General features: G+C 47.9%; 1 protein-coding gene and 2 non-coding genes across 3 annotated transcripts in view; 1 reads left to right on the plus strand and 2 right to left on the minus strand.

The window, feature by feature from the left end:
* Window positions 1-26,673, minus strand: part of LOC148666845 (zona pellucida sperm-binding protein 3-like) — a 779,162-nt gene that overhangs the window by 369,218 nt on the left and 383,271 nt on the right. The window lies entirely within an intron of this gene.
* On the plus strand, window positions 21,204-21,367 carry LOC148666916 (U1 spliceosomal RNA). The gene has a single exon (XR_015938681.1). It is a non-coding gene; the product is annotated as a U1 spliceosomal RNA (small nuclear RNA).
* On the minus strand, window positions 21,992-22,110 carry LOC148666917 (5S ribosomal RNA). The gene has a single exon (XR_015938874.1). It is a non-coding gene; the product is annotated as a 5S ribosomal RNA (ribosomal RNA).

A 26,673-nucleotide genomic window follows, 5' to 3' on the forward strand; every position in this document is an offset into this window, starting at 1 on the left:
ACACTTCTTTATGCAGAGAGTGGCGGGGGTGGGATGTCAGGGCCTGACGATACTGCTTTACGCAGAGAATGGAGGGGTGGGTGTCAGGGCCATACGACATTTCTTTACGTAGAGAGCGGTGGAGGTGGGATGTCATGGTTAAATGACAGTGCTTTCCATTGAGAGTGGTGGGGGTGGGATGTCATGGCCATAAGACACTGCTTTATGCAGAGAGTTGAGGGATTGATGTCAGGGCCATACGACAGTGCTCCACTCAGGCCTCTGCTTGAATTTGTACTCCTCCTCTCTCTCCCTACCTCTACCTCTCCCTCTCTATACCTCTCTCCCTACCTCTCCCTTTTCCCCTCCCTACCTCTCTCCCTACCTCTACCTCTCCCTCTCTGTGGGGCCAGTAGGGGGCGCTCACCCTGCGGTCTGCGTGGGTCCTAATGCACCAGTATAGTGACGGGGGACACGATCTGGCCCACCAGCGACGAGCAGGTTACCAGATCTAGACAAAGGGGGCAACTCTTAGTCGTATGAGCTTAGTCACACATCGCAGCGATTAAAAAACAAAACAAACATATTATGTCTGTTACTAACGACTTTTTTTTCTTACATTGAAAGTCTCTTTCCCGGGTGATTTTCTAGCGCAACTGGGGCTCTTCATTTCTCCTCTGTGTCTCATCGCGGGCGGATTTGAAACAGACCACAGAACCTGCCGCTGCAGTGCTCTCGGTTAGGGGCTCTCATCCTGCATCACCAATCTTCCACAGGAGGGACGGAGCTGGATTTCTGTCTGGAAAATAAACTCCAGAGTGAGAGAAAGAGAGCAGAGAGGGGTAGGGAGAGTTAGAGAGAGGTAGTGCTGTAGAGAGGTAGAGAGAGGGAGAGAGGTGGAGGGCGAGGGAGAGGGAGAGAGGTGGAGAGAGAGAGGGGGTTAGGGAGAGAGGGAGAGGTAGAGAGAGGGAAAGGTAGAGGTAGGGAGAGAGAGGGAGGAGGAGTACAAATTCAAGAAGGAGAAAATCCACAACACAACACAGGCGTTCGGCATGCGTGGGCTACAAAAGGAACAAGTAAAATGTTTCTTCCGGGCTGAAAAGAGAAGGAAGGAAAACACACCGTTGCGGCGCTACGACACGAAGACGCCGAGCCAGTTGAGCACAGCAAACCCAACCTGTTCTCACAAGTTGCCTGCGCTTCAGGCGAAATAAAAGCTGCTGAGCTAAATCAGGAAAGCGGTAACTATCAGGACTGCTCACTGTTCCTCAGGCTGGGACAGGAGGTCACACACTGTATTATTATTATTGAGAGACAGGCTCACTGTCTGTTCCTCAGGCTGGGACAGGAGGTCACACACTGTATTATTATTATTGAGAGACAGGCTCACTGTCTGTTCCTCAGGCTGGGACAGTGGATCACACACTATATTATTATTACTGAGAGACAGGCTCACTTTCTGTTCCCCAGACTGGAACAGGAGATCACACACTGTATTAATATTATTGAGAGACAGGCTCACTGTGTTTTCGTTTGGGCTGGGACAGTAGATCACACTGTATTATTATTATTGAGAGTCTGGCTCACTGTTCCCGAGGCTGGGACAGGAGATCCCACACTGTATCATTATTATTTATAGACAGACTCACTGTCTTTTCCTCAGTCTGGGACAGGACGTCACACACTGTATTATACTTATTGAGAGACAGGCTCACTGTCTGTACCTCAGGCTGGGACAGTAGATCACACTGTATTATTATTATTAATATTATTGAGAGTCTGGCTCACTGTTCCCCAGGCTGGGACAGGAGATCCCACACTGTATTATTATTATTTCGAGACAGGCTCACTGTTTGTTCCTCAGACTGGGACAGGAGAGCCCACACTGAATTATTATTATTGAGAGACAGGCTTACTCTCTGTTCCTCAAGCTGAGACAGGACATCACATACTGTATTATTATTGATTGACAGGCTCACTGTTCCTCAGGCTGGGTCAGGAGCTCACACAGTATTATTATTATTTAGAGACAGGCTCACTGTCTGTTCCTCAGGCTGGGACAGGAGATCACACACTGTATTTTTATTATTGAGAGACAGGCTCACTGTTCCTCAGGCTGGGACAGGAGTTCAAACTGTCTTATTATTATTGAGAGTTTGGCTCACTGTTCCCCAGGCTGGGACAGGAGGACACACTCTGTATTATTATTATTGAGAGACAGGCTCACTGTCTGTTCCTCAGGCTGGGACAGGAGATCACAAACTGTATTATTATTATAGAGAGACCTGCTCTTTCCTGACTGTTCCTTAGGCTGGGACAGCAGATCATAATCTGCTTTATTATTATTGAGAGCCTGGCTCACTCCTGTCTGTTCCTCATGTTGGGAAAGGAGATCACACACTGTATTATTATTATTGAGAGACAGGCTCACTGTCTGTTCCTCTGACTGGGGCAGGAAATGACACACTGTATTATTAGTATTGAAAGTGTAGCGACGAGGCTTATTAATAAGGCAGAATTAAGTGTTTCTGAGCTTTCCCAAATTAGGCCTCATTTCTCTGTTCATCTCTGTGGTGCAGCCACAGAGAAACTATTCATGCAGGCTGATTTAAGATGTTTACTTTTGATAGGGGACAGCTCCCAAATGGGGATGCACTTAGCTAAGCCTGGCTATCATGATCAATGGTCATCCATTGGTGCCTATCTGTCTAGGGAGTGCCAGTTGGACATCTGGACTGCATTCCTAAGTGTCAGGAGTAAGTGACTCATATCTCACCTTGATCAACCAATCAGGGACTGGTAGGGCCGAGTAACCCACGTGGGACTCTGATGCCCATGGAACTTTCAGCCAATCAATGAGCTGAAGTTCCTCCAGGTAAAAACAGGCAACACAGAGATTCAGTAAGATTCAGAAGGGATTCAGGAGAATTCTGTGGACTTTTCTAAAGGGAATTCAAAGGAGAATTCCAGGCCAGGACGGCCCAGGAGCAGAAGGCTCCCAAGGGCAGGACATTCTCGCAGCGCGCCTCCTGACCATCCTGAGACTCAGCCCGGACAACCACGGAACGGCCAGTGTGTCCGAGTGCCAGAACTTTCCTTTGTTCTAAGAGTCTAGAGCGGAGGTTGCCAGAGAGTAAGCAGAGGATCCACCCGACGTTAGCACCAGCAGCAGGCCTCGTGAACAGGTCGGAACTGTGGACAGCTGAATCACTATTCAGAACTAACGCTTCATCAGGAACGAACCGGTCCTCTTCCTGACTTGCTGGGACCCACAGTCATCTTTTCTCCTGTGCACAAACTTTGCTAGTTAAAGCCAACACTAACTAGCTGGTCAGTGAGCATCAGCAGCGCACCGTCACAAGCCGCACAGCACAGCCTGGCACCGAGCCAGAGAGCGCGGATTGGACAGCAACAGCCTGCAACTGTTTCTTTGTGCCCGCAGGAGATCTGAATCCCCAGAGATTGGATGAGTATTCAACTTCAATGCATTACAGCTCGAGAATTCAATTGTTATCCCAAATAGTTGATATCAATTTAATTCCTAAGAGTTATGTACTTGTTTTGAGTATCTAATGTAGAAGTTGTAACCAAGTTCAATTACGAAATGGTCTAAATGAATGATATACTGAACGTATGTCCTCTTGATATATGTAACTCTTGGTAACTGACTGAATATATACCCTTTGTATTCTGATAACCCTCTTGATAAGATCTGTTAGGTTTATATGCATATTCTATGTATTAATAAATGTATCCTCGTGTATATAGTACCTGTGTGTGTGCGTTGTTTGAGTTATATCGCATGGTTGGATTCTAAAGCCATCAAAAGAATCAACTTTGTGATTTACTGCTACAATTAATAATTATTCCAGTAAATGCCCAAACCCTACAGAACTGGTGCCTTCAGAGAGCCACTACATTTACATTTTGGCTATGGCAACATTACAAGCTCCTTCAGGAACTTGTAGAAAAACTTTTTGGTTGGGTAGCTGCACTTCAGTAGCTGTATCATGTCTGTCATAGGTTATTGTAACAGGTAACTGTGGTGTGCTGACCAGCCAAATCTTTCCCACCTGCTCAACCTGGAGTTCCTTAACCTCACTTTTGCTCGTCACTGTGGCTTTACACTTTTCAGTGGCAGCCCCCTTTCTGATACCACACAACCTCTGAGTTGTGTCCCTAAGGAATGGCTTACTTGGGCATACCCAGTGGATATCCTTGGTTGATATACACAGTTCCAGGTTTGGAACAAGGTACAAATTCGGCTCATCCTCCTGGTAAGCTACGAGTGGCGGGGTGGTCAACTTCACATGCATGTCCCCCCTCCAGAAGCCAACGTTCGATATAGACTTGAGTCTATAGATATCCTTGCTACTCACGATGGGAAGGTTCAACAGGAAACCTATTTCCTTGGCTTCGGGGTTGACATGTATGGGAATGGCACTGCCTAGACTGTATGCAAGATGTACTTGCAATGGCTGCACCATCTTGGAAGTGGTTGTCCTCAGTACTTCTTCTACTAAGGACAGTGGAACCAAGTAGGTTGGAATCTGTCCCATGGCTAGGCTAGTTACCGTGGCACTAAGCTCCCTAAGCAGATCCTGCATCAGCATTCTGACCTGTTGCACATAAGCATAGTACCACTGTACCACGTCGACAATCCTGCCCACGGTGTGGAGGGTGTTATTTAACACTGCTGCATGAAGGTTTACTGCTAAAATTGTGCCCTGTAAGGTTTTCCCTAGGCTTTCCAGCCGCTGCTGCTGTTGATACAGCCTGTCATAAATTTCTGTCATTTCCTTACGTAACCCAGACACCTGCCTACTCAGGGTGGTCAGGGTGACAGTGTTAGCAGCAAACAGACCCGCTGAAAATAGCGAACCCACGGCGGAGGCCGCAGCAATCAGACCCCCCAAGAACCTTTTGGGGCGGCTGAGGCCTGTCATCTCCTCCTGGGTGACTGTTGCCTTCCTCAGCTGGCGGAGCATGTGTATAGTGTCTAGCTGGGCATGCCATATAGTATCCCCAGCCCACTGCCTACTATGATAGGACACCCTACTGTTCATGTTGATGTGCTTCCGAAACACATCATGTGGGTCCAGCCGTACATACACTCGCTGAGTATATGTTCTGCAATTTGTTAACAACAATCCGGGAGCGTCCTGCAGGACTATGCCGGTAGGAGGACCGGGTTCCACAACTTCAAGGGGCTGTGTCGAGGCGATCCACAGTACTGTCAGGACCAGCCGTGGCAGTTTTAGGATTCCCATTCTGGAACACAGATGAGGCACATGGTACAGTTCCACTATAATTTTGAATACATTTTCCTAGCAGGACCTACACTACAGTACCTAACTACCTGCAGCTACCAAGGGGCACCCCCCTCTTTGATCGGGTTTGGACTTTTAACCCTATTCTGTGTCCTCCGGCACCATTTGAGGTGGGCGATACAACCGGAGGTGGTTGCGATGCACCCACTTGTAGACCAGAGATTGCCTTCCCTTTTCAATCCGAATTCGATAAGCTACCGGTGATACCTTATCGACAATCTCGTGGGGTCCTGTCCAACTGGGTAAGAACTTCCGGGCCACCCCTGTGGGTTTGGCAAATTGGAAGTACAGGACCTTGTCTCCTACTTGGAGTTCCTGGTTAACTGCCTTTTGGTCATAGTATGCTTTCCTACCCTCTGCACTCCTTCCCAGATTGTTCTGGGCAAAAGCAAAGGTTGCCTGCAGATGTGCTCGCAGGTCTGACACATACTGATGGGCGGTAGCAGCCCCAGTCGTGCTCAGGTCCTCCACCCCATAAAGACAGTGTAGGGGAAGAGTCATCTTCCGACCTGTCATCATCTCAAAAGGTGGGACCCCCGTAGAGCAATGGGGCGTAGCTTGGATGGCCATCAGAACCAGGGGCAGCTTAATGTCCCAGTCCCTACTGCTGGTGGAGACAAACTTTTTGAGCATACTAACCACCGTTCGGTTTGCCCTTTCTGCCTGGCCCGAGGATTGAGGGTGGTAGGAGATATGCAACTGGGCCGTGACCCCAAGCATATTCCACAGGGTTGCCATTACTGTAGCTGTGAAATGGGTTCCCTGATCCGAGTCCACGGTCAGGGGGAGTCCCCATCGACTGAACACATGGTTCACCAACAGCACTGCAGTTGTCTCTGCCGTGTCGTTGGGTGCTGGGAGGCACTCAATCCATTTTGTGAATGCACACGTAACAGTGAGGAAATATTTGTTCCCTCTGGATGACCTCACCAGCGGCCCCACCCAATCCATTTGTAGATTGGACCAGGGGAATGTCATGCCCTTTTTCTGGAGTGGTGCACGGTGCAAGGGCCGTGATGGTTGGAACTGGCTACATGTCAAACACCCCTTTACATACGTGGCGATGTCTTGGCCCATGTGAGGCCAGAATGCCACCTGCTGGATAGTGTCGTATGTGGCCTTGATTCCCCGGTGACCTCCACAGGGTTCGTCATGAGCGTGTTGGATCATGACCCCCCGATGACAGCGGGGAACTACCCACTTTGGGACACCTTGTGCAACTGGTACACAAACCAACAACCCCTTTATAATTTTTAGGTTGTCTTTCACCTCTGCCAGCTCCTTCAGCTCCGGAGACTGGCTCAGCACCTGCTCCGAAAGAGGTTGACGCACTTGGTCAGCGATATGCCGATACATTTGCCCAATTGCTGGGTCCTGTTTCTGCATTTCCGCAAGATCGGTGTTAAAACCCTGTGACCCAAGCACTACAGATTGAGGGTCAGCTCCGACATCCTGTCTAGCCCTGCTTCGGGTGACCGCCTTGACCTCAGCCACGGTTTCTGGGGGTAGCCATTCCTGCTGGAACTGCCAGGGTTCACCCTCTAAGGCGCCAGATTTGGCCAGCCGGTCGGCCTCATCATTCCCGTCTTTGTCGGCTCCCTTCACCTGGGAGTGTCCCTTCACCTTCCTCGAGTAAACCATCATTCCAGCCTCGGTCGTGAGCTTGTCACTGGCCAGGAACAACTCTTTGTTCTTTACTTCCTCGCCCCAGACATTTTTCATGCCATTACCCTTCCAATACGGAAGATGGGACACGAAGCTATGTCGGGTGTAGTTCGAGTCACTACAGATGACAAACTGTTTAAGGCCATGTGTTAGGGCCTGCTGGAGGGTGATCAGCACCCCAGCTACTTCCGCATACTGACTAGTCTTTGGTCCTAGCTTATAGCGGGTCGGCCCACAGGGAGTATTGTCTTGCCAGACTACTCCTACCCCTGCTAGCACCTGCTGTTCGTGGCGAAAAGAGCAACCGTCAACATAGGCCATGGGTAAGCCCTGGCCCATGTTCTCATCGTAGTACCGATGATTGTTCGGTAGCTCAGCAGCGGGAATAGTTTCTGGAGCTTCCATGTCAGTGTCACAGCCGTGACACACTTGGCCCAAAGCCAGGCCCTGTCCCAGGTACATTTTCTTGCTCTGTGCATAACGTACCTTTATCTCATAGCCTTGTAGGGCCATCATCCATGCCACAATCCTGCTATTTGACACCCTGCCCGCTTTCAGTCTGGCTATGCAGGAATATCACAGGTTGGTGGCAGGTTTCGATGATGATCTTTTGTCCCCCAACATAACTACGGAAGTGTTCTACCGACCAGACCGTAGACAACAGGGCCTTCTCGCAGTCCAAGAACTTTTGCTCCACTGGGCTCAGGGCTCAACTGGCAGACGCCACCACCCTTTGCACTTGGTCATATTCCTGCTTCAAGGTAGAAGACCTTATTTTTGTCAGGGTAGGCCAAGCACGGCACACTACCGAGTCTGCGCTTCAGCTCCATCACAGCCTGTTCTGGGGAAGGCCCCCACTCAAAGGGCACGTCTTTCTGCAACAGCTTGTGGAGGGGCCTTGATATTTCAGCGTAATCCTCAATGAACTGCCGGGAATAATTACATACTCCCAGAAAGCTGCGCAGTTCAGACAGGTTAGTGGGCGACTTCATCTTCTAGATAGCTTGGACTCTGCTGGACTGTGGCTGTATGCCTTGGGCTCCAACCAATGGTCCCACGTACTCCACTTGGGTCCTACACCACTGTCCCTTAGCCAGGGACAGTTTGGCCCCTGCACGGGAGAGCTGGGTCAACACATGCCTGATCTCGGCCATGTGTTCTTCCCAGGTCTGACTCCGCATCAGAATATCGTCCACATAGACCAGGTTGCCCCTGGCGGCTGCATCACTCATGGCTTTGTGCAGAAATATGTTGAACTCCGCTGGGGTGTTGGAATACCCAAAGGGGCATCGATTCCAGGTGAACTGCCTGTTTCCAAAGGAAAAGGCCAGTTTGTACTGGTCTGTTGGTTCTACCTTAAGGGTCCAGAACCCATTGGCCACATCCACTGTGGTGAAATATTTCGCTGTTGTCACCTTGGCTAACTCCTGATCTAGGTAGATCATTGGCCATCGTGACAAAGGAACCTGTTTATTCAGCTGCCGGTAGTCAATGGTCAGACGCCACTTACCATTGGGTTTCAGCACCGGCCACAGTGGGGAGTTATAAGTGGAGTTACACTCCCTTATGATCTGACACTCTAGTAGAGCATCCAACGTCTGCTTTATGGACTCGTATGCCGTAAGGGGAATGCGATATTGCCTGACATAGGTTGGGCGGGCGCCAGGGGCCGTGGGAATGCGCACTGTGTGCAAATCCGTCACCCCGCAGTCATAGGCGTCCCGTGCAAACACTTCCTGGAAATCCTGGAAGATCTGATGCAGCTGCTGATGCTGGCTTTCCGTTTCCAAGGCATCTGCCTTACCAAACTGTTCCTGTACCTGCTCTAGGAACCCCGCTTTTGGCGGCATTGCGGTATCCCGGGTCGCACTCTCGGCTGAGTGGTCCGTCGGAACACTTGCGTGTACTGTGTACACAACCATCTCATCCCTATCGCTAAGGTCCACCCTGCACACCTCCAGAATCCCTCTATTGGCATAATTGCAATCATCCGCCGGGGGTAGGTGTAGTACACCTGCTCGGTTCCCCCCTCCCTGGCCAAGGGACCAGGGAGCTGCCCCAGTACTGGGATGGCCAGTTCGAAATCATAGAAACCATTGTCAATTACCAGTCCCATGTCAGTGCGAGCAGGGATTTTGACATCTTGTTTTGCTATGTTCTGCACCAACAGGCAGTGGCTCGGCCATTCCGTTCCAGTCTGGGGGTACCACAGACTGCTAGGTTCAGTCTGATAAACTGAGCTGATGGTTGGAAGAAAACCATCTCAACGTCCATTCTCTGTCCCCTCTTTAGGACAAGGCGTACCGGAAACCCTGCTGTTGACGCAGGAATGATCAGGTCCGATTCGTTTACTACCTGGCAGGCCTTAGGAATCGTCTGACCTGACCGAATGTTCTCGAGGTCGCCGCTTAGAGAGTGGGCATCTGGGTTCGCCTGTTCCACAGCACACTGTTTACTGTGTCTAGCTGGGCGCCCAGTCGAACCAACAGGTCTGCACCAATACAGACCGAATGGGTCAGCTGAGGTGCTACCAGGAAGTAGTGAGCAAACTTCCTTTTGGAACACAGCTTCCTTTGCTCCAAATGGACCTATGAGGTGGGGGTGCCCACCACAGAACCTGTGACTGCGTCACCAGGGTCACCTGACGGCTTTGTGACAGGTCCTCGAACAGACCTTCACTGATTATGGACTTCTCAGAGCTGAGCCTAAGAATTACATCATCAACCTGCACTTCTGCCACCTGGACCCCTCCCGCCACCATGGGGTGGTAGTCCTGGTCCCCCTGAGGTGCCAGGGCACACAGAAAGGACTCCCATTCATTACCGGACAGGGAGATCCACTCTTCTTCAGGGATGAAAAGGGGGTGTGCTTTACCTGGCGGGTCAAGCAGCTGCTCGGAGCACTGCTCCTGTAGTTGAGAGACCGTGACATTTATTTCTCATCCAGAGGAACCAGGTGGAACCTCCAACTCAGCTATAGTGTTCAGTGGGCACTGTGTGGTCACAGCATAACCACTGAACCCCCCTTTTTGCTGTACGGCAGGCTTAGGGTTTTTGACCTGAGCCCACAATTTTCCATGCTGGCAGTCCACCAGAGGCTCCAGCCTGTCAAGCAGGTCTTGTCCAATGAGTAGTGGCTCTGTTTTAAACCTAGAGATGTAAACAGGATGCACCACATTCATTGGCCCGAACCTAAGTGCCACCCACACTCGGTGTGTGATCCTGGCATCATCCTGGGTATAGCTGGAAATCTCTATCTTACACGGTTCTACCTTAAGTCTGATGCCTTTTCCTTTCGCTACTCGTTTGAGCTCGCTGAGTAGATCGGCTGACATCAAACTAATTTCAGCCCCAGTGTCAATCAGTGCTTCTCTATCTAAGACATTTTTACAGAGAAACCTTGATATAAATACGCCTTGCTTTGCCTTGCTGGCTGAGATTCCCTAAGAATTGTTTGAGCCCTGCCTTTTCTTTGACTTCAGGGGTGGGGTCAGCGCCCAACTCAGAGTCACAGCCTTCCTCCAGGCAGGAAACCTCCCACCCATTCAGAGTGAGGGAGGGGCTTGGGGCAGATCCCCGCCTCCTCCAGTGAGGAGGGGCGTGGTCCCCCTCAGCTCATTCACGCTCCCGGCAGTCGGTGCGGAAGGTTTACCCTGTCCTGATCTCTCAAGCAGGGCTTGTTCAAGCCGGGCCAGGCGGGCTGCAGTCGACTCCCTTCGTCCAGCCTTATGATAGGCTCTGCCTGAGCTCTTGCCTTCCCCGTAGCGCTCACGGCGGCTCTGACGCTTAGTGCGGTCCTGCCTGCCTTTTTTGCGCCGGGGCTTAGCGGGCTCAGGAACCTCAGCTCCCTCGAGTCAGTTTTCCTGACTGAGGGATGCAGATTAGCAATGAATAAACTTTTGAAATTCACGTTCTCTTCGCAACCCTCTTCATTCCGCCCTGCAAAATAAGTGCTTCTTTCGTGCTTAATATGGTGCGCAGCAGCCAAGGCAGATATGGGATCGATAAAAGCCGAAAATTCTCCGATCATTGCCTGACACAGCTCCTCAAAGCTATTACAGACCTCTGGTCCTTGTCTAGACATCCACTCGTGGACCGCTCGGCTGGTAGTTTTCCTTACTAACAGCCTTTTCCTGTTCGGTCGCTTCGGGCATAAACTGCAAAGTATATCTCCGCTCATCGATGTAGGTCTCCACATTATTCCCTGACACTGACGGGTCAAACCTTTCTACATCTTTGGCTAGCTGCCTCAGGGAGTGGAGGTTAATTTTCACGGTTTCTCCGTGGGCAGGGAGACAGCTGTGATCAGGACCAGGGGGTCTATGCCTGAATTGAATCGCCCTTGCGTCTCGCGGAGGACTCTGCGATCTCCCCCATGCCGATCCACCCACCGACCGACCCTGGCCGGGAGAAACCTCCTCCTGGCGCGCTGGGTGAGCACTCCGGGCTGCTAGGTGGGCTGGCATGCAAGTGGGATCTAGCCTGTTTCGCTTCCAGTACAGTTCAAGGTCGCTTCCAGGTCTCTTCTAGCTACCTCAGACGCAGTTTCTCTGACAGACAGGTCATCTAATTTACCTTAAACTTCCCTGAGTCGGTCTTCACTTTCCTTGTTTTTCACTCTCTTTTCTCTGATTATATCCAACAACTCAACTCGCTCCACCTTATATCTTTCTAGCTTACCCTGAAGCTTTTGAAACTTTGTCAGGTCGGACAGCTGTTTAGCTAGATTTAAGGCGAAACTAGATAGAACCTGAACTGCGTTCACAGACCCTCCTGTGTTAAGCTGGTTTGCTACCTTAGCTACTAAATCTAACTGCAGCTTCTCAATATCATCAAAGTTCAACTTTTCGATACCGCTCCAGTAATCAGGATTGTTGTCGCTAGAAATAGTACTTATAAGCGACTCCACTTCAGACATTTTAGCAGCCATTGTCATTACGTCAGAAAAACTTTAAGAGTATTACCTTTTTTTTCCTGTTACCAAAATACAGTATGGAATCTACACACCCGAGCAGATGGATTTCCAATCAGCACACGTTACACTAAACGCTAGAAAACAGGGGGATTTCTTTACGCAGTTATCAGCACACCCGGTATTCGCGTTTAGAAGCCGCGGTGCTGTGCTGAACTTAAACTCACAGTAGCATCAGTTATTCTGTGTGATTGATTCTCATATCATTCTAAATGAGCCCACCCAGGGAAGCCAAGAAATGTAGTGGTTTGATGGTTTTACTGAGACAATTATTAATTGTAGCAGTAATCACGAGGTGGTTCATTGTGGCTTTTAGAAAATCAATCATCAGAACAACTAACAACGCTCACACACGGGTTCAATACACGAGATACATTTATTAACATAAATTGTGCACCAAACATATACTAGTCTGCCTGGATACAAGCGGCAGACCTTACTGTGAGGGTTATCAATATACAAGGTATATAATCTTGAAGAGATGCAAACACAAAGAGATACACAACAGAGAATATATGTCAATATATATCGTTTGGTTACCAAATCGCTAATCAGTGTTATTACCCACTATTACTCTAAACTCGGAAGTAAATGCATTACTCATGAATTAAATTGCTAACAACTTGTGTTGAGGTACAATTGAATTCTCGAGACGCAATGTAGAACATGGGGTTTACTTATCCACTGTGTATGGATTTGGAATTTCCCGGCACGAACACCAAACCAGCTGACAGGCTCTGTTGCAGCCTCTGCTCCAGCGGTTGTCCAATGGGCGTTGTCCCGGCGTCCTCTGGCTACCGGCTAACCAGTCGAGGTGCAGCTTGGAGTCGGACAGGCAGAGGAATCTAACTGTGGCGCACAGGGCAGTCGTTGGTCCGAGGGGATCTACCAGCAGTCCGGCTGGCAAGTAGAAAGTCTCTATGCACAGAGTGTGACCGCGAGTCCTCACAAGTCACTCTTTTGCCCAGGAAGAAGCTGGTTTGTTGTCGACGAGGGTCCAACTGTGGGCTGCCGTTGATTAAGCGGAGCGTTCACGTTGGTAGAATTCTGAGTACGTACGGGATCCTTGGCCTCGCTCTTTGAACAAAGTCCAAGTCCCTTTGCAGACAACAGCCTTTGTCACGTGATTGTCTCTGAGGATGCGCAAAAATGGCCAAGGAGAGCCCCGACCTGAGCTTGCGCTCCCTTTTTGACCAAGACACAGATGTGTTCTGATTGGTTGAGAGTTTGGCGGGCATTGGAGACCCACGTGGTATTACCATGCCCTGCCAGTCTCTGATTGGTTGATCAAGGTGAGATACGAGTCACTTACTCCTGACACTTAGGAATGCAGTCCAGATGTCCATCTGGCACTCCCTAGACAGATAGGCGCCAATGGATGACCATTGATCATGATAGCCAGGCTTAGCTAAATGCATCCCCGTTTGGGAGCTTGTTTCTTATCAGAAGAAAACATCTTAAATCAGCCTGCATAAATACTTTCTCTGTGGCTGCACCACAGAGATGGAGGGTGAGATGGGGCCTCCTTTAGGAAAGCACACCAACGCTTAATTCTGTCTTATTAACAAGCATTGCCGCTACACATGTCAACCAGGAAGCCTGTGTCATTATGTCTTGTAAAAGAATTTAAAGCCTACAATCAGGATCAAACAACATCACAATCTGATGAACTAATGCATATACATTTTTTTAGATAGATACTTTATGGATCCCATAAGGGAAATTGTAGTGCAACAGCAGCTTAACACAGACAACACAGCCACAGTGTAACGAATGATACAATAAAAAAAGTACAATACATACAGATGCAGCCATTCAAAGTGCGCGGCACAGACACGTACCGGATTATTGGCTACGGTCTCGCGCATCGTGAAGCGCGTTGATGCAAAATACCGCGGTACGTGATTGGTTGACCGACAGGGGCACTCGTGGTGCGTTGGTAGGTTGTAGAAAGATTTAAATGTCTTTACTGTGCCCGTTTTAGTGTTGAATATTTATATGGCTGGTCTCGTTACTTTAATGAAAAAATACACATCAGTATTCCATTTCTCCCTAAACATTTTAAGCATCGAAGTCTTTAACTAACGTGATACCGGAGTCAACAAGCATACTTTTAGAATTTGATTAAAAGGGAATATAATATAGAATCGCGTATCTAAAGAAATTAATAACGATATAATTATATTCATGTATCGCAACACAAGCCGGAATCCAGCCGGAGCCATGACTTTATTTTTTAACAAACATTTCTTTGAAAAAATAAAACGTTTCCCTGGGTCAGATATTAAAAAAAACTTCACTCGCACCAAACAAATTTATATTTCTAAATATCACAACATGATCGAATTAAGTTATTTTAATAACAATGAATAGTCACCTATGCGTTACATAAACATTTATATTGATTTAAATCTCGTTTTAATTTAAATCGCAAACGCAGGTTTAAATATATGTGTTTTTTGATTCACAATCAGACAAATGCAACATAAATTGATATCTTTGTCTTCTAAGTATCTTAATAAACTCAGCATAGCTTTCTCCCCGTTTAGATGTATTTGTCTTGGGATCTTGGGATCAAACGTGGAAAGATTAGATTGTAATCGTTTTTATTTTTTAAATACATTTTATAAAAGTGTAATCTATACTAAAAAGCTGTACACCACCTGCTATAAAGATACATATTGTAATACTTCCGGGCTCAGATAGGACGAACACAAGAACTCAGACTTGCGGAGTTAAAGCAAGTTAAAGCCTTGATTTTATATATCACCTTTAAAAGTGGCATCTCAAAGCAATACAGATTCCAAAGTAAATACCCAACACTGATTGTACCCATCTGTCATGCTAATAAAGCACCTTGAATTGAATTGAATTGAGAGAGAGAGGGAGGGGAGGGCGAGCGAGAGAGCACAGTCAGGACAGACAGGCAAATAAGATACACTCCACAGACATTCACAACAGCGACATATCATAAAACATTTGTACATATTGTTAAATTATTACTTGTTTTTCAGGAAGTTAAAAAAACACTTGAATTACTTATCCAGTCTCTCGAAATAAAAATATTTTTCAAGCAATGCAACTAATGTCGGGCAACGTGTTTTTTTTAATCCAACATTGACAGGCACATCTTAAATCTTGTCAGTCAGCTCTTTTTTCTCTATTTGAATTGTGGCGATTCAAACAACCTGGGATAACAAGTGGTCCCAAAATCACCGAGCTCACAGAGCTTCAACAACAGATGACAATTTCCTTAGTCCTTCCTTAGTCTTCCTGAAATTGTCAGATTATGAGTGAATAAAAGCATTTTATTAAAAACACGTTTGTGTTTGTTTGGGAGCTATATTATGTATTTTTCATATGTAAGATATAATGATGTTTTCCTGCTTACACATTGCACGACTTTAAAAGCTAGAAAAACAGGTTTCGATTCACATTAGCTACGAGCCTTGTTTTGTCAAAGGAAAATTCTATTCTACTCTGAGAATGTAGGGGGAGGAAGAATGCCCCTGGTCTTTTCACTTACTCCAATACACCAATGCATTAGCATGTTAAAGCGATTTCATTGAGGAGCCTAGCTTTCTTAACTAGTAAGTACTGTACTTACTGGGTTTTGAAGGGGGGGAGGTGTCTTTCGCTGGAAATCTCGCCCCCTTCTACTTTGAAAATACCTGTGAAACCGGTTTAATTCATCACAGCCAGCACTCCCGCAGAGAGGGGGGTTGTACTTGCAGTGCATCGGTATACATGGGAAAGCCAGAGCCGAGTCTAGTCTAGCCATGTGTGAGTCTAGTCTCACAGAGCTTCAACAGCAGATGACAACTTGTGAGTTTGATTAAGAATGAATAAAAGTATTTCATTAATAATGCGTTTGCGTTTGTCTGGGTGCTGACAAAGTAAAAAACAATTACTGTTTGACAATGAAGAACTGTGTGTGTGTCTCTCTCTCTGCTGGCGTTTGTAATTGTTTTTTATTTTTAAATACATTTTAGCAAAGTAATGTACCATAAAAGTATTGTGAGACATATTTGGGTTAACATGTTCAGTGTTCAGTGTGTGGTAATTTGTTGGGTGCGAGTTAAGTTTTATTTAAAATCTGACCCAGGAAAAAGGGAGGTGTGGACGGCTGAGGAAAGAATGCAGGCTCGCGCTGTGTCAGTTATTCTTTTTGTCTTTTTGAGCCAGTGAAAGCTCTGTTGTCCTTCACATGAATGCCTGAATCATTGTACCGAACCCAGGATTTTACAGTATTTTTTCTTTAAAATACCAATAACAGCAACAATAACAGTTTACATAATATGTTGATGTTCCAAAATGAATATAGTTTATGACCTTTATGACCTTCCTTATGCTCTTCGTTAATGTCTAAGCTGGAACACATCATTATATCTCAGTATTGTTGTTATTGTTTTTATCCTGTAAAGCGCTTTGAGGAGCCACCTTTAAAGGCGCCATATACAATAAAGTTCATTATTATTACTATTGTTAATTTGCTGGACAGAGAGGTGAACATTATTACGCAGAAGACAAAGATAGTGATTTACGTTGCATTGTGCATTGTGCTGCTATAATACAGTTTTAAATAATTAAAAGTCTAAACAGTATCAGCTTTATTTATGGGTTTTAAATAAAGGCGATTTAAACGCGATTTAAATCAATATAAATGTTTATATTGCAACCCATAGGTGACTATTCATTGTTATTAAAATGACTTAAATTCGATCATGTTGTGATATTTAGAAATATAAATTTGTTTGGTGCGAGTGAAGTTTTATTTAATCTCTGACCCAGGGAAACGTTTCATTTTTTCAAAGAAAAGTTTGTTAAAAAAAAAAGTCACGGCTTCGAACATGCCATGTGATATAGGAGTCAAGAACCTAACCCACAGCACCACCAGCAAGGTTGCATGAGGAGTGTTGAAAAAGCCCTACAAACATTATCAACAGACATCGTACAGCGTGTACTATTCATGTGTTGCGGTACATGAATATAATTATATCGTTATTAATTTCTTTAGATACGCGATTCCATATTATATTCCCTTTTAATCAAATTCTAAAAGTATGCTTGTTGACTCCGGTATCACGTTAGCTAAAGACTTCGATGCTTAAAATGTTTAGGGAGAAATGGAATACTGGTGTGTATGTTTTCTTTAAAGTACCGAGACCAACCATATACTGTATGTTTTTGTTCCAAAATTAATATCGTTTATGGCTTTCACACACGTTACAGTATGCTCCTATTCTTTTTATGCTCAGCTACTAAGATTTACCTTCAGTAGTAAAATTCCATCTAAATATTCAATACTAAAATGGGCACAGTAAAGACATTTAAATCTTTCTACGACCGACCAACGCACCATGAGTGCCCCTGTCGGTCAACCAATCACGTACCGCGGTATTTTGCGTTATGATGCGCGAGGCCGTAGCCAATTACCTGCAGTATGTGTCTGTGCCGCGTACTTTGAGTGGCTGCATCTGTATACGTATAGCCGTATTTTCGCCTTGACATATACGTATATTCAACGAATCACTGCCCACTGGGTGTGCGGACCTTTTCTTATTTACCTTGTGTAATCGTTTTCCAAAAAGTGTAATTGTATTATAGCATGAACCCCTGGCGATTTTCTTGATACGTTATATGTGCTCTTGTTTGTATTGTATGTATTTTTGTTGTTCAAATAAAAAGTAAAAAGCACAATTTTCCGAATGCAGTTGCTGTAAAAAAAAATGAGATCAAGGGTGCTGTACGCAGACGTCTGAAGCCTGCTCCACAGAAAAACTTTATCCAGAAACTTTATGGATCTCGCCATGAGAGGGGAAGCATCTCAGAAAAAGCAGGTGCAGTCGGTTCCACAGTCATAACGCCACTAAGTCGGGTGACAAGAGCAAAACCCACCCGGCTTCCTCCGGGCAAGTAATGAGACAAAGAGACAGCGCACAGCGGGTAGTGTGGCCGAGCGGTCTAAGGCGCTGAATTAAGGCTCCAGTCTCTGCGGGGGCGTGGGTTTGAATCCTACTGCTGCTAGTTTTTGTGTTACAACCACCAAATGGAGCAATGTGTTAAAAGCTACTTTATCAGCTTAACATCAAAGCACAGCGGGTAGTGTGGCTGAGCAGTCTAAGGTGCTGGCTTAAGGCTCCAGGTTCTTTGGGGGCATGGGTTCAACATTTGTCTTTCATCTTTCGCAAGCTGTATAGATTTCTTTAAAAACAAGTTGTTGCAGAAAGGAAACGAACACTTGCATTCATGTAAATTAAAAGGCATGGGATTTGCCTATAACGATAAACTCTGTACAGTAAGACATGAAGAAAGGCACTGCTGGGAATCTCCTGTTTACTAGCCAGCTAAGCCAATTAAGCTAAATCTGTTCCACAGATGTACAATGTGCCTTTCCTCTTGTCGTATTCAAGAGAACTGACTGTGTGAGCTCCTCACTATGTGTCCTATACTCTACTGTGATTTCATTTAGATCATCTACATGGAGTACAGTGACAAGATCGCCTTGAATATTTTCACTTTGAGTAAGTCATTGAAGAAAACAGAAGATGTCAGAGTGGCCTCATCAACAATCCACTCAGGCAGCACTCCTCTGTAAAGTGCTGTTTGTTCACATCGATTGTCTTTTTTTTGCCTTCATTCATGCAAGTAGTACAGGCAGACGCCCCTATTGTGCCGTGACCAAGATTCGAACCAAGGTTGTTGCAACCACAATGCAAAGTACTGACCACTATACAATCATGGCAAGTTACCAACACACACTGGGGGTGGAAAAGGCTGTGCTCTCTCGTGTGACAGGAGTCACCTGCTCCTGCTTTCCAAAAGATCAGCACCATGTACGAAAGAGACGCATTAAAACCCCTCAAACATGTGCAAAACGTGCGAGAAGAGGGGGCTCTTGTTTCCACCTGAAGACTTCTCGCATGTGAGACGAACTGATCATTGCTGCAGCTCGGAAACCTGCAGGAGGTGGGAGGGGTACTCTCGTAGACAGTGCTGACCTTCGGCAAGAGGATTTATACTCTCCAAGATGATATTTGCACTTTCTGGAGAGGAGATTTTCTCCATTTCAGTCGCCCGATTTCATCGATTGCGTGGAGAGGGCTTTAGAATGTGGCACCGCCTTTCCTGCTCTGTCCATGACAGGCGTGCTGGTCTCTGGAGAATGAGCAAGGTCCATCAGCGCACTCCAATAAAGGCACAGGAAGCTGCTGAATAGCATTGGCGAAGCTCGGCACTGGACCACTGGGAACAACTTCCCACCATTTCCGTAGTGTTGTGGTTATCACGTTAGCCTCACACGCGAAAGGTCCCTGGTTCAAAACCAGGCGGAAACAGACCGGCTTCTTTTGTCGCCACGCACACTGTTTGGGGATTCGCCTAGCGCTGTGATTGAACAGACCCACTCACCTCTTAGTGTGGCGGGATCTGCACAGTGCATGTCGCAGCGCATCCTGCTTTCACTTCAATGTGCTTCCTGATGTACCCCAGTCTCCCGCGTCACAGGTGGGGATACTAACCACTATACTAACGAGGAAGACATCGCTCTCTCCGACCCCCGGCATCGTGTCCCGACCCACCATGCTGGAAGCCGACGCGTGCTGTGATTCCTTTATGGAGCAGAAATGAAAACCGAGGAGCCGAGAGATCATTTCAGCATTTCGCATGTGAATGGAAAACACAAATGACCAACTCGGAATGACTTGCTTTTGACGCTTTTCAAAGCATTCTTTGTGCATCGAACAGACCCACTCTCCTCTTAATGTGGAGGGATCTGCACAGTGCATGTTTCCTGCTTTCACTTCAATGCACGTCCTGATGTTAAGTCGTGTGCCTTGCGGAGGCTCTGAAAGTGAGAGCAATGAAAAGGTGCACGGCGCTGTGAAAGAAATGGAGGTAAAGACGTCTCTATACATGGATGACGTCACCCTGCTCCTCTCTGACAATGCCTCAATTAGCAGAGCTCTGCAGTGCTGTGATTGGTTCTCTTTGGCTTCCTCTGCAAAAATTAACAAATCTAAGAGTGAGATTTTTTATCAGAACTGGAGGGAGCCAAAAGAAGGACATGATCTCAGGCTGCAAGAGAAGAGAATTAAGGTCCTGGGGGTGTATTTTGGAGAAGAGATGGGACCTCGGTTTTACGCCTCCCCCGAAGGACGGCGCCTGTTTGTGCAGCAGAGTGTCGCCATCAGGATGCTGGGGCATAAGAAAGCCACACAGACCGCAGGGTGAGCGCTCCCTACTGGTCCCAGTCACACCTCTTGCAGGAGCAGCAGCAACCTGAGCTTTTCTGGGCTGAATCTCCCATCCGGGTGCCGGCTAGGCTCACACCTGCTGAGCTGCCATGGGTGAGCCCAGTCATGAGTGGCAGGGTGAGATCTAGTTACCGGGGAGAAACGATACAAGTGAAGGATTACTCGGCTCCCAGCACTTGAAAAGACTGACAAATGACTCGTTCCCGCCGGAGCTGAATGTACCTGCATGTGTCGTGTCGTCTTCTTCCCCCGCCCCGCTGTGTTTGCTGTATTGTCTTTGAAGCCAGCCCCCGAGATGAGACGGGCTGTTCCTGTGCCCCAATTAACACTTTACAGGTGCCATTCCCCAGCATTGTGGCCATTGTCGGTGGTCACACGCGATAAGATAAGGTGGAGGAGAGAAGGGGCATGCCCAGCGCCAGACAAGGAGGGGGCTGTGCGAGGTGAGGTGAGGTGCGACACGCCGGAGCCCCGACGCTGCTAATGCGGAGCACTTGTTGAACTGGCATTGAAAGGACGTGTGCGCACGGAGCGAGCCTTCCCTGCGGCGGAGCGTAGAAACTTTCTCCCCGCGCTGCAGGAGTTGTGTGCGCTGCAGCGGTGCCGAGAGAACAGCACAGAAGAGAGCGGGTAAGAGACGGAGCCTTGTGGGCAGGCGAGCAGGCCCGTTTTTTGGAAATTGCTGAAAAGGCTCTGGTGTTTGTTCGGTGTGTGGCAGGCGCACGACGCGAGCTTGCGTAGCGATCTGCCGGTCTGGTGTTATGCAAATGAGGCCGAATTGCATCCCGGGACATGCTGCGAATGCGCTATGGCGACTGCAGATGTGTAGGAAACGGCGCGCTCGTTTTCTCGTTTTGCCCACCCTTTTGAGTGTTAGTGTGGCGTGTGAGTGTGCGAAAGAGTGGGCCCAGCAGGAAGCGGTGGCGTGCGGGGCGAGGAGCTGGCCAAGGCTGCGCGATTTGTGCTTCTGGGTGGGAGCCGCTTGCAGGGGCTTGTACAGCTCATACTTACCTGGCAGGAGAGATACCCTGATCAAGATGGAGGTTCACCCAGAGCGAGGCTCGGCCATTGCACTCCGGCTGTGCTGACCCCTGCGAATTCCCCAAATGTGGGAATCTCGACTGCATAATTTCTGGTAGTGGGGGACTGCGTTGGCGCTCTCCCCTGATGTGCTTGGTCCAATATCAGATACGGAAGAGTTACGACACCACGAGCTGCAATAGGATCCCAGTTCGAAAGGAGTCGATGCCACTGCTGGTTCCCGGTTTCTTTTAGTTAGAGGTCCGGAGAAGCATTTCAAGCTGGTTACACTATTCCTTCCGGACATTCATTCCCTTTTCAAAGTCAGTCGTTTTGCTGTAGTCTGCATTATTTAGGCTGATTATCGAGGTTAGCCTTTATTTGGTCATGGGGGCCTCGGTACTGTATGCTAATTCTCAAGACAGTTTCACCCGTTTTCTGATTGCTAGGTTCTGTACCAGTGCAGACATGTCAAACAGTGAATGGCTGTACCTCTATTGTATCCGTGCTCAATGAATGAAATCAGTAATAAATGAATATATGTATAGTTATATGAAAAACAAGTGGTTTATCGACTCATCTTCATTTGCAGATTTAGAGGCAGCTTCGATATTCGTTTTACAAACAGGTTTTTTTTTATATGGGTCACACACATGCCATAGCAACACAAACATCTCTAGAGATGAGGCTATAGATCACCTTTCCATCCTCCAGGTTTTCCTCCCAAAGCCTACGGTACCAATGGAGACCCCTGCTGGCCAAGAGAGCAAAAGCTTGCAGCACCTGGTATTCCCAGGAAGTCTCCCATCCAAGTACTATTCAGGCCCAACCCTGCTTAGCTTCCGAGATCAGACAAGATCGGGAACATTCAGGGTGGTGTGGCCGCAAGCGAAAGCCATGGCGCCTGACTCGCTACTTGAAGCTGTGTGTGGCTGGGGCTCCGTGCCCCCCGAGCGGGACTGAAGGATCGTTCGTGTGCAACTCTTTGGAAAGGAGCTGCTTTCCAAATTGCATTGCGTACCTGGATGTTGACGAATGTGCTCCCTTGTGTTGGCTTGTCCCGCACTGGAGGAGAACAAACAAACTGCTCGGAGGAGCACAATGCAAGTCTTCACGAGACAAAAACCTCCAGTGCACAGCACTCAAAACATTTCTGGGCTGTCGCGTGTTTATTTCAGCACATAAAGCGCACCAGTCCAACACGTCGGCCGGGCGCACGGCGCCTCCGCCCTCTTGTGGCCTTGCGGCGTCAGAGCAAGAGGCTCCTTCTCGCTGCCTTTCCGCTGTGTTGCAGAGCCCCGAGAGGGAACCTGGAGCGCACACTTTGTGGGGGGCGGGGGATCGCGTTCGCGCTCTGCCCCCGGTCTCTTGTGCGAGTACTAAATCTCACAACGCCAGCCAGCAGCCAGGAGACAAGTACAATATCGCGGGACAGGGGGGCCTCGTCATTGATTGTTACATATGAGACGGGGATTAGGAGGAGACCCCGACTGATTGGTAAAGGGGAACACTAACACCAGAGTGACACCCCCGGCGTCTCTTTTTGAGAGACGCCCTGGGATTTCTTAATGGCCAAGGAGGGTCGGGACCTCGGTTTTACGCCTCCCCCGAAGGACGGCGCCTGTTTGTGCAGCAGAGTGTCGCCATCAGTGGGACACCTGGCATCGTCCTGCACTGTGAAATGCTGCAAGACCTGTGGCAAACAGGGACATTTAGCCTCTGACTGTTCAATGCTGCCAAAGTGCAATTTATGTGGCTCGGAAGGACATGTTTTTAAGAACTGCCCTCATGCCTACGCCAATAAACTCAAAATGAGAAAGGATGAGGCAGTGCTTGTTTCAGCCAAACCGGCCCGAAAATCCAAAGCAAATAACAAGTCAAACAAAGAACCCTTGTTGGACAAAGACTCTCAGCCTCCAGCCAGGATCAGTCCTGCTGTGGCTCCGGGGCCGGTGGAAGAGAAATCCACTACACCCCCACAACCGCAGACTGCACCAGACAAGCACGAGGGTTTGAAAACCCCCGAGAACAGCGAGGACCCCTCCCCCACTCCTGCTCCTCAGAACGAGGGCCAGTGTGGGGCCCCCCGGTGGAGCGGGTCCAGCGAGGATACCCAGGATTCAGCGGAGCTGCTTTTCTCAGACTCTGCAAGTGCTACAGATGTCCTCCTCTCCTCCATCCAGTCCATCACGGAGGATCTGCAGCAGCCTGTGGGTGAGGGGGAAGAGGAGACTGGTGCATCGGCTGCACCCCTTTCCCCTCAGTGCTCCCAGGAGCTGGACTTGAGGAAAAGGAAAAATGACTCTGTTTTCTCCCCGAGCGAGGAGGAAGGAGAGCATGGTGATGGGGACAGCTGGAACCCCTCCACCCCTCCCTCTACCCCCTTCCTTGAAATGGACTCCGTGAACGCTTTTACTGCTGCCACCCTGATGAAGGCTCATTCAGAGGATGGCTGGCAGGAAATTGGTAAGAAGAAAAAGAAAAGAAGAAGGTAACAGGTGAGACAGAAGAGAAATGTGTTTTGTAAAGACTGGTTCCACTTTCTTATGTAATACGGCTCTAAACATAATTTCTCTTAACACCAGAGGTATCAATGACAGAGTTAAATGCCAGTCTGTCTTTGATTACCTCCAGCAGAGAGAAGGAGATGTGTTGATATTGCAGGAGTGTGCTTTAGCCTATCAAGAGAGGTATAAAAGCTTTGAAGATAGGTGGGATAAAGGGCCTTCTGTTTCGTCAGGGGACAATAACAACAGAGCCTCTGGCGTGGCCATTCTTTTCAAAGGACGGGCATTCAAACTGAAAAGTATTCAGAGGGTCATAGATGGCAGGTTGCTGTGTGTGGATGTGGAATGGGGGACCGTTAACCTGCGGCTAATCAATGTGTATTGTCCTAGTGACGTGGGAGGAAGGGTGGAGCTACTCAAGGCACTCTCTCCCCTATTGTTATGTAGCACAGACATGATAGTGGGAGGGGATTTTAATTGTATCTTAGAGTACATAGACAGGCAGTCTAGCTCTCCGATAAAATTGGATTCCAGCTCACTGGCCCTGCAAAACTTAGTTCTAGACTTTAAGCTCTCAGACACATATAGATCTATATATCCCACAACAGCAGGATATACATGGTCAGGGAGAAATATCAGTTCCAGAATTGACTATTGCTTTGTCTCGGAGAGAGTGAAAGTTGTTGGGGTCACTCTTCAGCCTGTCTTCTTCTCAGATCATCAGGCTTTAGGGTGTAGAGTGGAACTCCAGGGCGGGACTGTCTTTGGTCCAGGCCTCTGGAAACTCAACACAAAGCTGCTAGAGAACGAGGGGGTAGTATCCCGCTACAAGGAGAAACTATCACAGTGGCTGTCCTTGTAGTGTCTTTACGGGTCAGTAGGAGAGTGGCAGGAGGAGGTGAAGGTGAGGACAAGGGCCTTTTTCGTGGCTGAGGGGAGGAAGGCTGCTGCCAGACGGAAAGGAGTGCTTGCCAGGAAACAGAGGCAGCTGCAGAGTCTCTACACGATGCTGCACAGTGGCTTCGATGTGCTCAAGGATATCACCCTTTTAAAAAAGGACATCCGGAGCATAGCCGAAGAAAGTAGTCGAGGAGTGCTGTTAAGAAGCAGAGTGCAGTTCTTGGAAGAAAATGAGAAGTGTACTCGCTTCTTTTTCAGGAAAGTGGTAGGCTCCAAGTCTGTCATGGAAAGTGTAGTTGATGAGGAGGGACGAGAGAGAACAGAGCCGAGTGCTATCCTCTCCTGCACCGAGGCCTTCTACTCAAGACTGTACAGCTCTACAGAGGTAAAGGATGAAGAAATTCATTTTTTTACCTCAAAGCTAGAAAACGTTTTGAGTGAAGAAGATAGGGAAGTACTTGAGAGGGATTTGACAGTAGAAGAGCTGAGACAGGCTATCGAGAGCTTACAGAAGGGGAAAACTCCGGGTGCTGACGGGCTCCCTAAAGAATTTTATTGCACCTTTTGGGATCTGCTTCAGGATCCGCTACTGCTCCTATTCGAGGAAAGTTATAAGACAGAATTGCTGCCTGACTCCTTAAGAGAAGGCACTATCTCTCTCTTGTTTAAGAAAGGAGCAAAGAATTACATAAAGAACTGGAGACCCCTCAGCCTGTTAGGCGTGGACACTGAGATCCTGTCCAAAGCCCTTTTCCTGCGCTTACAAAATGTAGTGGCCTCACTGGTAGGGAAAGAACAGACTTGTGGGATAGCAGGACGCCTGATGAGCGACAACCTGGCCTTGTTGAGGGATGTCTGTCTGTACTCAGAGGATCGCTCCCTCCCTCTGTGCATTTTAGGTGTAGACCTAGAAAAGGCCCTTGACCGCCTAAACCGGCAGTACTTAACATCGATACTTGAGCACATGAAGTTTGGCCCCATCATGAGAAAGTGGATTAACCTGCTGTACACAGGTAGCAACAGCAGAATAATGGTTAATGGCAATAGATCACGCCCCTTTGAAGTCTGTTCAGGGGTGAGGCAGGGCTGCCCATTATCCCCCTTGTTATTCGTTTTGGCTATGGAGCCCTTAGCCTGTGCCTTGCGCCAGGATCAGGCCATTAATGGGATACCAGTGCCTGGAAGTGGGAGAGGAGAGGTAAAGACATCTCTATACATGGATGACGTCACCCTGCTCCTCTCTGACAATGCCTCAATTACCAGAGCTCTGCAGTGCTGTGATCGTTTCTCTTTGGCTTCCTCTGCAAAAATTAACAAATCTAAGAGTGAGATTTTTTATCAGAACTGGAGGGAGCCAAAAGAAGGACATGATCTCAGGCTGCAAGAGAAGAGAATTAAGGTCCTGGGGGTGTATTTTGGAGAAGAGATGGGAACAGTAAATTGGCAGAACAAATTGCCAATCTTAAACAAAAAACTGATGCAATGGAAGGACCGAGACCTCACCATGACAGGGAAGGTGCTGGTCATCAAAGCCGAGCTCTTGCCTGTCTTGAATTTTCTGGCTTCTACCTTCCCAATCCCACACCGTGTTGTGACGGTGCTGAGGAGATTGATGTTTCAATTTCTACGGGGTGGGAAACAGGAAAGACTCAGAAGGGAAATAATGTACAGGCCGCTACCCTCAGGGTGGAAGTCTGTCCCAGATATTGCTACGAAGCTGCTGTGCATTTTCCTGGCCTCTGTGCTGAGAGGCTTTGCAACAGCACCTGCAGCGCGTACCTGGACTTATTTTTCCAGGCTCTGGGTAGGTAGGGAGGTGTTCAGAATGTGGGGTGTCAGACCCAAGCTGGACGTCCCACTCTCTGACACATGCCCTGCAATTTATGGGACAGTTAAAAGTTTTCTAAGATCTCACCCAATTGGCCATATTCCCCTCCGAGATGTCAGCGTCCAAAAACTGGAAGATTTCGTTGCACCCCAGAACAATAGGCAGACCGCTGTGGGCATTTTAACATCAGCCCAAACAAGGAAGGTGTGGAAACACAC

The sequence above is a fragment of the Lepisosteus platostomus genome, chromosome 5 (assembly GCF_059453375.1).
Source record: "Lepisosteus platostomus isolate fLepPlt1 chromosome 5, fLepPlt1.hap1, whole genome shotgun sequence".
NCBI classification, from domain to species: Eukaryota; Metazoa; Chordata; class Actinopteri; order Semionotiformes; family Lepisosteidae; genus Lepisosteus; species Lepisosteus platostomus.